The following is a 15,994-nucleotide window of genomic DNA, read 5'->3' as shown; positions in this document are numbered from 1 at the left end:
TGTCATCTGCAAACAGGTCCATTGTGTTTATATAATTTCTACCACCTTTTGCTAAGGTGATTTAAGTAACCACAGTTGAAAACCAAATCCCTAAAGGTCTAGATATCTTATCTATAATTATAGATATTTTTAATAATTGTATTTATAATTGTATCTTCACATTCACTGATAAATCCAATTATTCATGTATAGCTTTATGGAAATTGATTAATGCAGTAACAGGACTGATTTGGGCTTCTACAGCAGTATAGCCTCCCACTCCTGTGTCAGGGTTAAGAGCCACGGCAAATCCTCCCTAACTAATTAGATGCTGAGTAAGGCATCACTAAGAAGTTGGGGCAAAAGGGAATGGGTGGCAGCCAAGGCAGGATTGCAAGGACTCCAGTGATAGTGAAAGCATTCGAGTTTGCCAGGTCGTTGTGACACAGGGAGCCGATTCCAAAGGAACAGTCCGTTATAGATAGTGAGCTGGCGTCATCCACTTCAATGAAAAACAAAACTAGCAGTGCTTCTTCCTCTCCACCTGATGTGCATTACACACATTCACTCAGAGAAAGTTACAGTGGGCACCCACCGTTACAGTCTGCGGAGCTTTAGCCAGTATATGCCTTATAAGCTTAAGTAGATAATGATTCTGGAGAGCCATAGAGGTATTTTCTGAAACTGGCCCTCTAGATTAGAACATATATCAAGGGGAATGAGGAGAAGTTGGAATTTGCTTTTACCTTGTACCCATAATCAGAACCATAGTGTTTAAATTATTTAAGGAGTTAACCCCCCACCCCGCACCCAAAGAGTGCTGTCAGAGAACTTTGTGGCAGTAGTGAAAACAGTGAATTGGGGATGCCTTTTTTGGTGAAAGAAATTTTCTCTGGGACTCCTGCTTGTTATTGTGGAAAGAATGTGGGACATAATGGTTCCAAGATTTCCTTTCATTTAAGGCTTGGAGCCCGGTTTGTTAAGGGTGTAAGAGTGTATTCTTCACCATGTGCAAATTTTCCTGTACTTTTTGTGGTAGATCGTTGTTGCTCAGTGACCACCCTTCTCTAGGTCTTGGTCAGAAGATTGTTGGTTGTGGAAATGGTTGATCTCACCTCTGTCTGCCAAAGCTGATGCCATTTTTATTTCCAGGAAAGCGGCTGGCTCCCACATTTGGCTTGGTGATTCTCATCTACTAGACCTGGGAGTTGGGGATTGGAGGGGTGGGGAAAGGGAGTCAGAGACCTTGTTCAAGGAACTTTAACAACTACTAAGCTTAAGAGGAAAAAAGGGAAAGGGGTATAGTTCAGAAACAACAGCCTGAGCAAAATAGCAAGTAACAGAGGGACCCCTCCCCCCAAATAAGATAAACTAGTAAATGTGCAGGAAAATTAAGAAAAAAAAATTCTGAGCAGCTCAAACTTTAAGAAGTCATAATATGTGAGGAGGGTGCAGATGACACCCCCAAAATGAAGCCTGGTGTTGTGACATCTGGATAACCCCACTGTACTGCCGTCACCTTTCCAGATTTAAAAGAAACTTTAGAGAAGAGGAAAAGATAAAAGTATTGATTCTTTTTTTTAATTTGTATGTTCCCTGTAGGAAGCCTCGCAAATTTCATAGTGTACATTCAAACCCTCAGGTGAAAAATTTATGACTGGCGTTCATCTGGGTGAGGACAGTGTGCAGTGTCATTCTGTTCAAACGCTGTGTGTAGCATTTCATGCCACAGAGTGCAGGGATCTGGAGAAGAGGGGAAACGCTGTATCTTTTGCTTCATTCACAGTTTTCCTTAATGGAAATGCTCCTGGAAAAACAACGCATTACTCAAACTGACGAGTTTAGAAATCAGATTCTCAGCTTATTAATCATCATTCCAATTAAAAAAAAGAATTGATCCTTTAACAACAAAATAATATCCCTTTGTTTTTCTTTAATTAAGCCCATCAGTTTTTCATTTTTCTCTGTAAAGAAAAGGAAAATAATCTTGAGCTGTAGGAAGTTACTCATTGAAACTACTGATTCCCTTGAGTGTATCTAACATCTTATTTACTCAATACTTTGGAACTGTATAATGTTATTTTGCTACTGTCTTTAGGGTTTATGTGTCATGGGGGGGTGTTGATTTATAAATCTTATTATTTTTTTGTTGATAGAAATTTACTTAATGACCTAAATACAGGTTAGTGTGTTCTAACTTCCTATTGTTTTTCTCAGAGACCTAATTTCTTTCTGACTTTATTCTCCTTTCTCCTCATTTTTCTTACTCTAAATTCTTCCTTACTTTTACTGGCTCCTTTTAACTTAATTTGAAGAGATGGAAATGTACCTATGACTAATAATAACTGAATAAATCAACCTTTTGCCAGTCTATCCTTCTAGCAGAGATGTAGGGAAAGAGGAGTCATCCTCATGTATGTGGTGACAGAGGGACTGTCCCAAGCTGTGCTCTAGGCGGGTTCTTTAAGCAGGGGCCTGGGCTTATCATTCAGAGTTGCTGAAAGGCAGCTCATTTTGATCCTTAGCCTGTGTAAGAAAGTGCTTAGCTGATAACTGAAGAGAGATTTTGCTTTCTTTTCCTTTTTTTTTTATACTATAAGATTTACTATTTTATACTATAGACTTACTATTTTATAAGACTTAATATCTACATGACAGCAGTTTCTTACAAGGAGGAAAACAAAAGGGGCGGTACATTAGGCAGAGGATATGACGGAGACAAACTACATGATAAGAGTTAACTGGAACACTTAGTAAAGGAATTGAACTGATGGCAGGGCCAATATGAACGGATGATGTTATGAAATGGAAATGTAAGACATGTAGTACACACAACACCTAAGGAAGATTCACTACCGTTTTGTATTAGTAAATGTTAACTCGTTGTCTCACAAGGCATAGAGATTATTAAAATTGACAAGATCAAAAAGTATTTTATATGGAAGACATAGCTTCCAGTATTTACCTGTTATTATGTTGTGTGATTGTCATGAATTTTTCAACTTTGCTAAAGTGCCTTTTAGTGGCTTTTGGTTCTCTAGATAGTTCTCAAGACTCACATTTGATGATTAGATTGCCTGAACTGGGTGTCTTCAAAGAAAAATTTCAGGGTAATGAATATTTTACATGACAAAAAATAATGACTTTCAGCTGGCTTAACCTAATAACAAAACTAATATTAAAACGAGAACCTCCATTAGCAGGATTTTAATAATGTTTTTTTTTTCTTCTATTAAAATTAAAGCAAGAAAGATTTAATTGAGTTACATCATTAGGATGGCTATTTGGGGCACCTAATCAGGCATGGGTAAAGAAAGCTGCCCACTGATGTGCCCTCTGCCAGTGCCAGAGGGCAGTGGGCATGATTGGGATGCCATTTTCAAGATATGGGGAGTGAGTATACACCGAGTATGTTCATGAGAATGTTCCTTCAGGAAGAATGCCTGCAAACATTATTTTTATTGAACTTCATGTCAGAACATAACTCAGAATCAGCAGTGTTATCTGGTATATCATCTTAATATTGCTTTGCTTTTCTTCTTCTTCTTCTTCTTCTTTTTTTTTTTAGGTATAAATACCTACAGCAAGTACAGAAAGAGTACCAGAAAGAAACAAAACCAAAGTCCTGTTCCAGACTTTGGAAAAGGACTTACTGCCTTGCTATGGAAAATATGAAAAATCCCATATTGTCACGTGGTAGTGCATTTATAGGTGGTGAATAGGCACACGGAAAGTGTCTTACCTTATTTGTTGGCAGGTTAATGACAATTAAGTGATTTATTTTTAGGTGTGGTGAGGATTTGTAAATAGCACTCTCAAATGCAATTAGCCTATGGATGGGTCACTCTAAAGAGGCATCCCTATCCTAGGAATCTCAGAATACTGGTGCCTTAGGCCAGACAGTCTTGTTGCTCTTTGAGAATAGCTTTTTGATGAAATTGCTCATTGTCATTCATTGGGAAGTCAGACAGTTGTTTCTTATTTTGTCATCGTCATTTTCAACATTCAGGAAACTGCAATTTTGTTCAAATAAGTTTTCAAAATTTTTTAAAAGTCTGGGAAAGAGACACCAAGCTGAGATGCTGACTCAGATTTCAAACATCAGCATTTCCCTTCCTATTCACTTTTTTTTGTTGTTGTTCTTCTGAACACCTTTGACAACTAATCATGGGACTGGGTAAATCTTAAAATACGTTACCAGTCCTATTATCTACTAAATAGAGTTCTTCATAGAGAAGAGTTTTTCATTTTTACTTTATCTTTGACATTTATTATAAATTAAGTGGGAAGAGGGGTAGAAGAGTTAGAAGTCCAACATCTGGGAGAGCTTGTTTCAGTAGGCAGCCTGGAAGCCAGAACCATGGCTTCTTACAGGTGAGATGTGTTATGGGAATAAAGGCCTTGTGCATTTAATGAACCCCGCCTGCCTGTCAGCTTGGTTTTTCATGCACCATTGTTGTTCAAATAAGAAAAAGAGAGTGTTCACAGCCCGTGGTGAGATTAGAGTAATGAAAATGAAGTGTTAATCTGTTGATAGGAAGCACATCCTATATCCTGCATCCCGGCCACATTCATGCATGTATAATATATTCCAGGTTTTCTCATGACCAGAGACGCTTGGATGTTCATTGTATTAAAAACATCCTTTTGTTAAAAGTGAAAAGTTGGCTGTTTTGGCTTGTGTAAATAGTTATTTTAAATAATTTCTTAATAAGCCAACTGCTGCCTGCCTTCTGAGGATTCTGATAACCCAGTGCTCCTGTGTGTGCCAGTGTTCCTGTACTTTTGATCTTATTTCTTTACAAATGCAGAGTGTTGAGATGATTCTTCAACATAAGTTCCACCGAGATATCCTTTTGTAGAAATCAGTGCTTAATAGAAAGGAATTAGTGAGAGAAATACTTTTCTCCCCATAGAACACAGATTACATAAAATTAAACATTCACTATCATTATGTTTTATTTTCATCCTAAAACAATAGTGCAAACAAAAGTAATAAAACCAGGAGTCTTCTAAACTGGTTTTGCAGTCAGTTTCTATGATGTGAACCTGAGACCCGCTTTGAGGTTTGGTCATCAAGGGAAGGAATTGATTGTGTGTTTTCCAAAACTTGCTTTTTGGAATGATGTAGAAGGTAAATCAACATGAATTATACTTCTCCTAGAATTCTTGTTTTAATCTTTTTCTTTTACTATTTTTCTCAGTACTTACATATGAAGTGTTATTTTTCTTTTAAACAAAGCCCCAAACTTTAAAAAGAAAATAAGTTTAGGCTCAGATTGTAGCAAATAAGTAAATATAATAATGGGAACATTGGTTCAGGACCCTTTACAATGCATGCTGTGCTATAAGATCTTCTTTTTTTTTTCATATAAAACTATTTATTCATAAATATTTTCCAAAATGAAAATAGGTTTACCAAAAAATGTCCCTCACTGGGGAGGGGAGGAGGGGGCAGCCCTCGCCCCGCCCCCGGGGCCCCCAGGGTGGGGCTGAGAGGAAGAGAAAACCTCCTGGTCCTCTCCCTGCTTCCTGGGGGAGGGGGTGCCCCATGGCCTGGGGCCTCCCCAGTCTTCCAGGGCAGGGCCTAAGATCTTCAATGTAAAAAGCACCTTAAGAAATTGTTTGGAAAGGAGTGTAAAAGGAGAGGGGAGAGGTAAATTAATAAAGGAGTTCCAGGTGTCTGTTTCTAATTGCTCAAATTTCAAACATAATGGAAATTAAGGAAAAATGTTTCCCATAAGGAATATATCATACTGTCACTCAGGTATCAGGCCTGAAATTGTATTCATGGGTATTTTCTCTTTTCCTGTTCAACTAGGGGTTAAGGAATGCAGTATAATCATTATGATTTTGTGAACTGTTTACTTAAAGTTGTTGAAGTTGTTAAGAATCAAGAGAATTTGGGGATTAAAGTCTGATTGTGAAGTATATTTGGCATATGTTCAAGGATTACTTTCTTTAGGTAAAAATGAAAGAAAAATGTTTCTCTTAGGAAGGAAGCACCTAATTAAAAAAATAATCTTTCAAGCATGTGGTCTAATGATGAAACATAATTATAAAACACTACCCTGTAGTTGATCCAAATCTTACTCTAGTAAGTTGATATATCACTGGTCATAGCCTACATTGTACAACTTGCATGAACATCTAAGCTTTCCCTCAACTGGAGTCATACATCAGAGTTAACCTGTTTTTAATATAGTTGAGTAAAATGAAAAGTTACTTTCTTCTTTCTGATAAATGGGATATTTAAAATTTGCAAAACCCACTAATAGGTAGAAATGCTGTGACGTTGTGGTTGAATGGAAATAACGCAATATAAGAAAGTTTCTCCTTGCCCTTGTTTTCGGTTAGGAGAAAGAGCAAATAAAAACAAGTACATGGTGATTTTGTCATAGACATCTGCTTCTAAGTAACAGTCATTTTTAAAGAAATATTGCCATGAATTTTTAGGTCATTTGAAACCTACAAAAGTGGCTATTTGATGTAAATGTCAGATGGTGGCATACCTTTGGAGTCAGTGAAGATAAGTATTTGTTATGATGCTATTTATGCATTTTAAATGTTGATTTTAAAAATTTACCTTGAAGACATGTCCTGTTTTCATATTAGGGTCCGTTTTCACATAAGTACGTGATAGCTCTAGCAAGGAAGTGCAGAAGTGTTAACATGTGAGGTTGTAAAACGGATGTAAATCTGAGTAATAGCTTGCCATGGACATCTTTTCTGGGTTGCAGAGAAGAATGTGGTTGATTGGCGATCAGGGTAAAAGCTTGTTGCATCACCCTACAGAGCTAGGTCACCAGTTCTGAATTTACCATTTAAAACGCTTTTTAGTTATGAAAATGACTTGGTGTGGTGGTTTATGCCCATAATCCCAGCTATTTAAGAGGCTTAGTTTGGGGGGATCATTTGAGCCCAGGAGTTCAAGTTCCAGCTGGGCAGTATAGTAGGAGACCGCCCCATCTTTAATAAAACAAAACAAAAAATTACAAGAATGAGTCTCTTGCTTCATGCTTAAATTGTATTGAACAACTCTATTTTGAATGAAACCTGCTACCCATTGCCTTCTGTGATACAAACTCAAGAAGTATGTATTTTTAAATCTCTGTTTAAGAACCCTCTTGTTACTTTCTTCCACAAACTCTGCGAACTCTTTGCAGTAGTACGAAAGTTTAAAGATCAGGAGTTGCCTAGAAGGGCCATGTGGAGGTAATGAGAATTAAACCAGTGGAGTGGGTCTAGTGGGGCCCGTGGTGAACCAGAAAGCTACGTCTCAACCACAGTGAGGTGGCTGCTCCTTGGTTGCAGCCAGTCATTGCCAGGTGAGAGTGCAGGCCTCATGTTGCCAGCTCTTCTTCTTCTTCTTTTTAATGAGAAGCCAGAAATCTAATTTTTTATATGAAATCTCTTGATTTTGAAATCTTGGCAACCTATTCAAATATTTTAAAAACTGTGTGGTCCAAGCAAAACTCATCTGCAGGCTGTATTCAGCCCACTGGCTGCCAGAGAGAAACCTCTGTTTTAGATAATATTTTAATGGATGAAGATAATAGTTTCATTGCATGTGATCATTCATCTTGGGAATTCCCCACTGAGATGAACTGAATTCTTCATTTTTTTTTCCCTCCCCACAATTAAAAGAAAAGATTTAGTAAATATATTTCTGGTGTTACTGGTTTTGATGTATAGCTTTTTTTCCTTGTGACCCATATCCAAAGGAAAAAAAAAAATCAAATGTGTGGGCAAAATGAAAATAGTCAAATGATTTAAATAAAGGTGGAAATGTAAGGATTTTAAGAGTTATGGGGAAAGAAAAGGAGATTTCTAAATCCTGAAAAGAATTCCATGATTTGTGTAAGTAATTGACATAGACAAAAAGCTGAATTCAACTGTAAAAAGCTTTTCATCTCACCTTTAAGCAGTGAATTCTTGGCCCCAAATCTTTGTGGGATTGCTATAATTTACCAGGCAATTGATTATGATGTCACGAGGAGGAGATGGACCACAAGGGGAAAACTTCCCCGTACTAATTCGTGCTAGGCCAATATTTTATCCTTGCTTCAAGAAAGCATCATTTATATTGTATAAGATGAGGTTTTCAATGCCTGTCTATATTTTTTGAAGGGGCTCTTTAAAGGAAATAATCTATTCATAATTGAAATTCTCTAGGCAAATCAGATATCAACTTTTTCAACAGAACAGGTAATTAATTGGTTTGAATTTCAAATTGAAGGTCATCCTGTTATTGATTTTCGTGGGAACAGGAAACAAGAACATCTTGTTAAAATGATCTGCAAATGGGACCTAGGTGTGCCTCAGTTCTGTCTAGGGTCTTGTCACTGGACAGTGTCAAAACCCAATCAGAAGGAAGCCATCTCTGTTGTAAACATAACAAGCTGTTGGTTTGCTTCCAGGACTGCAGAGAAGAGCTGAACTGGAGAAAAGACCAGAGATTAACATTTCGTAGTATTCTATTAAGGCAGGTATTTCAAATCAAGAGCTGGTGCAGCTTCTAACAAAACATCTGTCAGTGTGTCAGAGGGATGTTGGAACACCACCTTCAAGAAGTTCAGCATCAACACAGCTGTGACTTAACACTTTCAGAAACCTTTCAACTGGGAATTAGATAAAATATCTTTAATACAAGAGGAGGGGAGCACTGAAGAAAGGGGGTGGTGACAGGGGAGGATGAAACAATACACCTGGGAGATAATATTAATTTTTAAAAAATAATATTTATGCCTGTGTTTGAGAGAAGGGTTTCTTGTTCCACATGCCAGGCTATTTTAAAGTGGTCATTCTCTCTTGGCTGTGTTTATACTGCTTAAGGATGGTATAATGTACAGGCAACACAGACAAGTGGGTGGCAAACACTGGGGCCTTTCTAAACTGGAGTATTTTTGAGTGTTAGCTGGGCTAACCAAGTTGAAATGTAACGCAGCTCTTCTTATGGTTCAAAGTGAAATTCTTAATATAAATAAATAAAAGAGCAAGTCTTCTATTCTAAATACCCTGGAGCTGTGAATGCAGTTATTTCCAAGTTGACATACTTCTGTACAGGCCGTGACAGTGGCACCAACCATCTACATTAAGCCCTAACATTCCACAGAACCATTTTAGGTTTATTATGAGCTTCAAAGCCTGCTCATCCCAAGAGAATATCAAGTTTAAGCATGTCACTGTGCCACAGTCACAGTTAACTTTCTTGAATTGAAAAGTACCTTTTCATAGGCAGATTTTCTTCAGGTGACCCTTGAAATTTCTTAGTTCAGTACAGAATGGTTTCTCTGACCCACTTTTGCTGCCCTCCTGAAAGCTGTAGATTCATCCTGCTGGCCCTGGTTGGAAACTACCTCTAAGTAAATTGGCTCTGGTCACAGTTTGTGTCAACACCTTCTTTCAGCTTCCTGGAGCTCAAGGCATCGATCCTGTCTTCCCCATTCCCAGTTAGGTTTTCATTGTAGTCATTAAAATTGTAGCTGAGGGGGAAATAAAGAACATGTAGAATTGCTGCTGTTATGATATTTAGATGTTTCTCACCATAGAAGACTGAAGATTTGGAGAGGATCATGGACTGATCTCCTGGGATATTTGTACTCTCCTTAAGGAAAGGAAGTCTCCATTTCCTGAATGTAAAATTTCTTCTTTTGGAGCCTCCTAGTTTTTAATTCCTACCTCAGTTAATAAACCATCTCTGTCTATTCCTTGCATCTCAGAGATGGAACCTGACGGACTAGTCAGCATTGCAAAGGTCACCCTAAACTATTGGCAGAATACACTGCCCTTTGTTGCTCAGCCATGATAATGCTACTGTAGCAGTTAGCTGGATGTATTAGACTGCACGACTTTTCCAGAATACCAAATTGTCTATTCAGTTCTTTTAAACACCTGATGGAATGCCCATTCAAAAGCTGTCTCAAGTGTATTTTTGAAAGGGGTCTTAATGATACTTGAAACGTCAGTGCTTTGGCCACAGGAGAGATAATCTATGCAGAGTGTGTGTTGGATTGTTTTGCTTCTGTAAAAATACTTTAAAATTATTCTCATCTTTCTGAGTTTTTATGTAGTCTGAAAATACTGATGTTCTAACAAGTTTGAAAATTCAAGGTATTTAAAAATTTTCCTTTTTTAATAGTTTGTCTTCTGTTAGTGCCACAGTACTTTAAGATTATGCTTTTGCCTTTTTTAAGGAGAAAAAAAAAACTTAAAAAGCTTCATTTCTTTTCATATTTACTCATAATAAAAAAGTGTGTTTCACCCTTTTTCTATCTTCAAATTTCACAGTTTATTTACTGAAATACTACTTAAATTATATTCAGTATTATAGAGGAACAATTAATGATCATGTTACTTGAGACAGGGGAACTATACTTGACATAGTTTTTAATTTGCATGCTTAAGCTGGTTTTGGTGGCTCCAGTACATTCTTGATACAATTCTTGTATACAGGTAGTGTCTTTATCTTGGCGCTTCCTAAATAGAAATGAGAAAAGATCCCAAGTGTAAGCTGCTGTGACTTCCACTAGTTATTTTCACTTATGCAGATATTTGGGCCTAATTACTTTCCCAAATGTTTGCTTTGCCACCTATGCTTCCATCCGCTAGTTCTGTATGTCCTAATCAGATTGGGTAAGCCATTTACTCATTTAGAACTACTTCTTTGGTGTCAAAATGAAGACTCTGGGAAATCCCTTTAATTTGTCTTTTAGTGTCTTTGAACCTCACAGCAGATGTATCCTGCTTTCCTTTCATGCATCCATTCAGTTGTTTCCTATCGAGACAGACAAGCCCATCTAAAGAAGAATATATTCCCTTTCTCTCTATAGTAATAGAATTATCAAATAATTTTTTGTTGTAGTAATTCAACAGAGAGAACCAAACAAAATGACTTAAAAGAGAATGGCTATCCCTGAGTTGAGGCACTGAACAGTATTTGAGAACAAGTGATAGGGATAGAGTTTTGTGTTGTAGGTTCTTCAGGACCCAAATGTTGGTTGAAAGGACTTTCTTTTCTTTAACCCACAAGTATATTTATCTTAGAATAATAATCACTTCATGCTGTTCATTTTTTTTTCTAGTTGACCCATTCTCCAGACCTTTAAAAAACTTTTTAAGTGGATGTAAATTCCATTTTAATTAGACCAGTGCAATCTAATACTGCAATGAGCCAGGAATGGAAGAAACATTCTGGATGTTAATACAACCCAAATCAACCATAGCCAGATAATTCCCCTGATCTTTGTAACAACCCCCTTCCCCACCTCCACAATTAAATGACCCTGTTGTTCTGGAGTTTCAACAAGACATTTAAGGTTCATTTAAAAAAATGATCATCCTTTACAGGATTCTTTGCTCTTGCATTTCTCTTTCTTTCTTCCTCTTGCCACACAGCTGTCACTGGTATAGGAGAAAGATTGGGGGGAGGGGAGGAGGAGGAAGCCTTGTTCAAATCGTGTCACGTAGCACTAATTCATCTGCTCTCATTAGAGGGAGCAAGGGACAGCAGTGATGGCCAAGAGCTGCACTCCACACATGACACACGAACAGTTTGGGGAATAGAAAATTGCTTTCTCAGGAAGCCCAGCCAATTAAGGACTTGACCATATTGAATGTCAAGTGTTAATTTAGGTTTTTCTTCATTTTCCCAGTAGTAATGCGGGTCCTGTGATGAGCAAATACATGTCAAGTAAAAGTTGATTGCATGAAGGACCTGGGTATTATATGTCACTGACAAGTCACAAATGTACTGAAGTCTTTTAACCCCTTAGGTGAGTGTGGTGGGGGAGAGGGAGGGAAGAAGGGGATTAATGGTACCATAATGATAAGAATAGATGGTGCGTGTGGGGGTAGTGCGGATGGTACAGGCAGGAATGGTAATTCATGCAAAAAACCTGGGAATAGGACAAATCCTACTCTGAGGGCATAAACAGAGGCCCTTGAAAAGCATACATATATCTGATTCCGCCCCAGTGCCAACACATTGTCCACAATATGTATTTGGTTTACTAAGATTTTATGAAAAATAGTATACTCTGTGGTCTTGAACCAGGAAGTTCCTCATTAATTTTTGAGAGAAATAAAACATTCATAAATGACTATGCTATTTTGGATATTTCAATGCTTCAGCTCAGTGCAGCTATAAAATTTCTGGCTATTTCCTTATAATTTTAGTTCCTAATTAATAATTCGTTTAAAAAATTGACCTATGTAATACCATGTCATAGGAAAGAGGCAAAGCATAAGATTGAGAGAACGTTTGTTTTCTGTCATTAGTGCCTCCCCAAGATGGTATTTAGCCAATAGAAGCTGGTGGAAGGGAGGTCTGTGGGTGTCCTTCATTTCCTTTTGTGCCCAGTTGTGGAAGGGAAAGACATTCCAGCTTCAGTGAGTGAGTGAAGTACCTTTTCCTTTTCCTTTTTTCAACTAAATGTTGAATGTTGCCCATCATGTATAGCATCTCATTTCCATTCATCAGCATTCATTTACATATGAATGTCAAAATAAGAGAATGCCTGTTTCTGTTGGAATTGTACAAGTGGCAAGTACAATGTAGTCTAAGCTATCTTAAAGCAAAACTCGGGAACCATCTCTCACAATCTAGTCCTTGTTTTTCTTTAAACATGGAACCACTTCTCCTCTTCATGTCTTTGAAGATATACTCTTAAAACACTTTCTTGAAGAATACTCTCTTCTGTTTATTCCAAAGTGTTAACACTCTTGCCTTTGTATGTTGACAATGCTTATACTTTGATAACTTAAGTGTGATAATGCATGTATTCTGGCAGCAAAAATTACTACTAGACTCTCTCTTCCCCTCAGGTTAGAAACTACTATCATTATATTAAAATTTACATTAAGGAATAATTAGGAAACAATTCCAAAAATTTTATTGTTTCATAAAGTAGGATTTTCTTAAAAAAGAGTTCTTCTAATTAGGCTCTTGATATTCCATCAGGATGGAATATCAGTTCTTTAACATCTCTCCCACCTGTCTCAAAACCAAACCAAATGTACTTAGCTGTCTTTCCCTTCCCATTCTGGTAAGCTCCATCTGTGGGACTCTGATGGCATTGAGAGGACTGTTTAATTACAATCCTGATTGTCAGCAGCTTCTCTTCCGCTGGTGTGCTGAGAGACTTAAGTAAGTTTCCGTAAAGTAAATTCTGATGATGGCAGCTCAGGTTGCTGATTCAAGTTATTCCTCTCTTCTGTGTCACTTTTGACGGATGGTACCTAATGCAATCAACCACTGGCCCAGAGAGCCCCTTTCCTGGGTTGCTTTCCTGAGTGGACCGAGGTTCCCCTCCTCCCTTGATCTTCCTTTGGGCACTCACTTTGCCTTGCCACCCCCACTAGGACTTCAGCCCGAATAGGAGGGAGAAGAGCAGCAGCGATACTCAGGACAGGCTTTTCCTAAACCTCCATCTCCCAATGGTGAAGCTGGAGCTGTCTCCCTTTGCGTGCGTTTTTGATAAATTTAAGAAGTCAAATCGCTGACACAGATAGATAATCCAAGTGTATAGGGTGAAGAGTTATAAATTAACACATTATTCCCTCTTAATGTGAAATACTTGAGAATGCATTTTCTCAGTCCCCTGACATCTACCCAGTGAGGGCTCGCATTGTACTTTTCAAGTGGCATTGATTTGTTAAAGCGCTGAATTAGCATCTCTGGCCAGCTGCCTGATCCACTGTTGTGTTGTGGGGCTCCAATTCCTCCTCTCTCCCTCTGCCATCCCTTTTCCCCCCTTCAGTCTTCCTTTCTTTCTCTCTTCCTCTCCCTTCTGATCTCTCTTCTCTTCTGTTTCCGCTCCTTCCTGCCTCCTCCTCACTGGTTTTCGCCCCTCCCTTCCTGTCACTTATATTTCTTTCAGTGGGGTCCCCTACCTCCTCTCTTACTTGTCCTTCTTTTCCCCTTTTGTCCTAATTCTCCTTTCCTTTCTCATCCCTGAGATTTTTCTCTCACTTGGTGTTGGAGTCTGTTAACTCTGTGGTGTGTGTGTGTGTGTGTGTGTGTGTGTGTGTGTGTGTGTGTGTGTGTGTTTATTTAGCCAATCCCATGGCTCTAGAAGTCCTGAAATGAAGAAATTAATGTGTGTTTCCACCTGCATGTATGTGCTGTCTGTAATAGAAGTCAGTCAGAAAAATCTCACTTATTTTTGCTTTCTAGAAATTGGAAGGTAATTTATAGAACTTTTAAACCCGTATTTCTAAATGTTATTTGACATAGTAGACTGATCTTCTGCTTCAAGGAAAATGGAAATCGCCAGTGATTATCATCCATGGGATCCCCTCTTATGTACTCAGCAAATTAAGTTGATATTTCTGTAAATTTTAAATTTTTTGCAGCTTTTTTTTTGAATTTCAGTGAACTTATTCTTCTTTAGCTGTTTCTGTATTCTGATTCCACTTGTTCACAGTGGTACAGTTTATATGGAGTACTTTTCACTGTGGTCTTTTTGACATGGAATGATTATCTAATATGTGATGTATCAATGTTCTGTAGTGGTGAATATTTAGACTATAAAACTGGTTCAAATATCTCTTCTTTTAGTGATGTGTCCCAATTCCAGAGATCTTCAGAGAACATGCATTGCTGATGACATGCATCAGGTTGCTGCCTGACTGCTACACATACAGGTTCACAGACCTATACTCATTTCTTTCTTTAGATTTTGGTCCCAGACACTTTGGGATCACTGTGTTGATTAATTTGACATAATCAAAAGAATGGTGTTATTTATTTGAATTTAGGGCATTATCTTCTGTAATTTTAATCTCACGTCTTCAAGTGGTTCTGTCTTCAATTTTAGTAGGTATTCCACTAAGAACATCAAAAATTAATTTGCATATATACATTGATAAGAAAGCAGATAACTTGAAAAAAATCAGGTCTGTATTGTGTTTCATATAGGTTAAAACAACAATTTGATTTTGGCACTTACATTTTGAAATGGAAATATTTTACATAGGTTTTTATAATCTTTGCTTTGGTTTTAGGTAGATCCTTCCAAAACAAATACAATTTCTTCTTTTTGTAAAAAATTAATTGCTGTCTCCTTTTTAGAGTTATCATGGCTTGGCTGATGTGAAGGGATTAGAGTGACTTTTCAAGGCATGATAATGTCTGTTTAAAGGAAGGAGAAAGAAAAAAAAAAGTCTTAACTAGGGCTTAAGACAAATTCCAGCTACTAAGGAGATAAAAATTGTGCTAAAGACGACAATTTGGTTTTATTTTATATGTGCATATTAAGTTGCATTGAGATCATGTCATTTTGTATTTTGGGGTATTCTTGTAGATGAAGTAGAATGTTCTTCATTTGTTGCTGCATGGGGGTGACCTCACTTCCATGAGATAAAAGCTCAAACACCCCCTTCTGCAGGGATAGTCACAGCTCACCTGGCTGCAGGAAGGACAAACTTGCTGCCTTCTAGGACTGCTTGTGACTACAGTCACAGGGACAAAATAGTAGGATAAGGTTGAAAGTGAAAGTGCTTCACATGAAAATAATACTGAATGATCAGAAAAGGAAAAGAAAAATCTGGAAAGTGGACTTTAATAGTGAGAACTTGAGGGCAACCTAAAAAGGGGATGCTTTGGTAGTGCAAAATTATGGCTTCTGGTAGCTTAAAAAATTAATACTATTGTGATTGGGTATAAAGGGGTATCAGAGCAGATTTCAATTTAAGAACATTCCAGAATGGAGATGTAGCTAAGTGGTAGAGCACTTGCTGGTATGTGTGAAGCTCTGACTTTGAGTCCCAACAAAACACATCCAGAAAATTAATAAATTAATATTTTTACTCTTTCAATATGGTTTTGTTTTTATTTTTGCAGTGCTGGGGATTGAACTCAGGGCTTCTTGGATTGTTAGGCAAGCACTATTCCACTGAGCCCCATCCCTAGGCCACTTGATGTGATTGTAATATTTTTGTGGTTTACACGTGTTTGTTTCTTAGTTTGCCATTTGTTACTTGAAGGCAGAACTTTGCGCAAGTAATAAAACCA

At 37.7% G+C, this 15,994-nt stretch overlaps 1 protein-coding gene across 12 annotated transcripts in view; it reads left to right on the top strand.

Annotated features, from left to right (window-relative positions):
• Positions 1–15,994, top strand: part of Bnc2 (basonuclin zinc finger protein 2) — a 413,108-nt gene that overhangs the window by 136,150 nt on the left and 260,964 nt on the right. The gene's annotated exons all lie outside the window — the stretch shown is intronic.

This window comes from Ictidomys tridecemlineatus, chromosome 4, assembly GCF_052094955.1.
Source record: "Ictidomys tridecemlineatus isolate mIctTri1 chromosome 4, mIctTri1.hap1, whole genome shotgun sequence".
Classification (NCBI taxonomy): Eukaryota; Metazoa; Chordata; class Mammalia; order Rodentia; family Sciuridae; genus Ictidomys; species Ictidomys tridecemlineatus.
The sequence above is the reverse complement of the archived record's forward strand: the minus strand, read 5'-3'. Positions and strand labels throughout refer to the sequence as shown.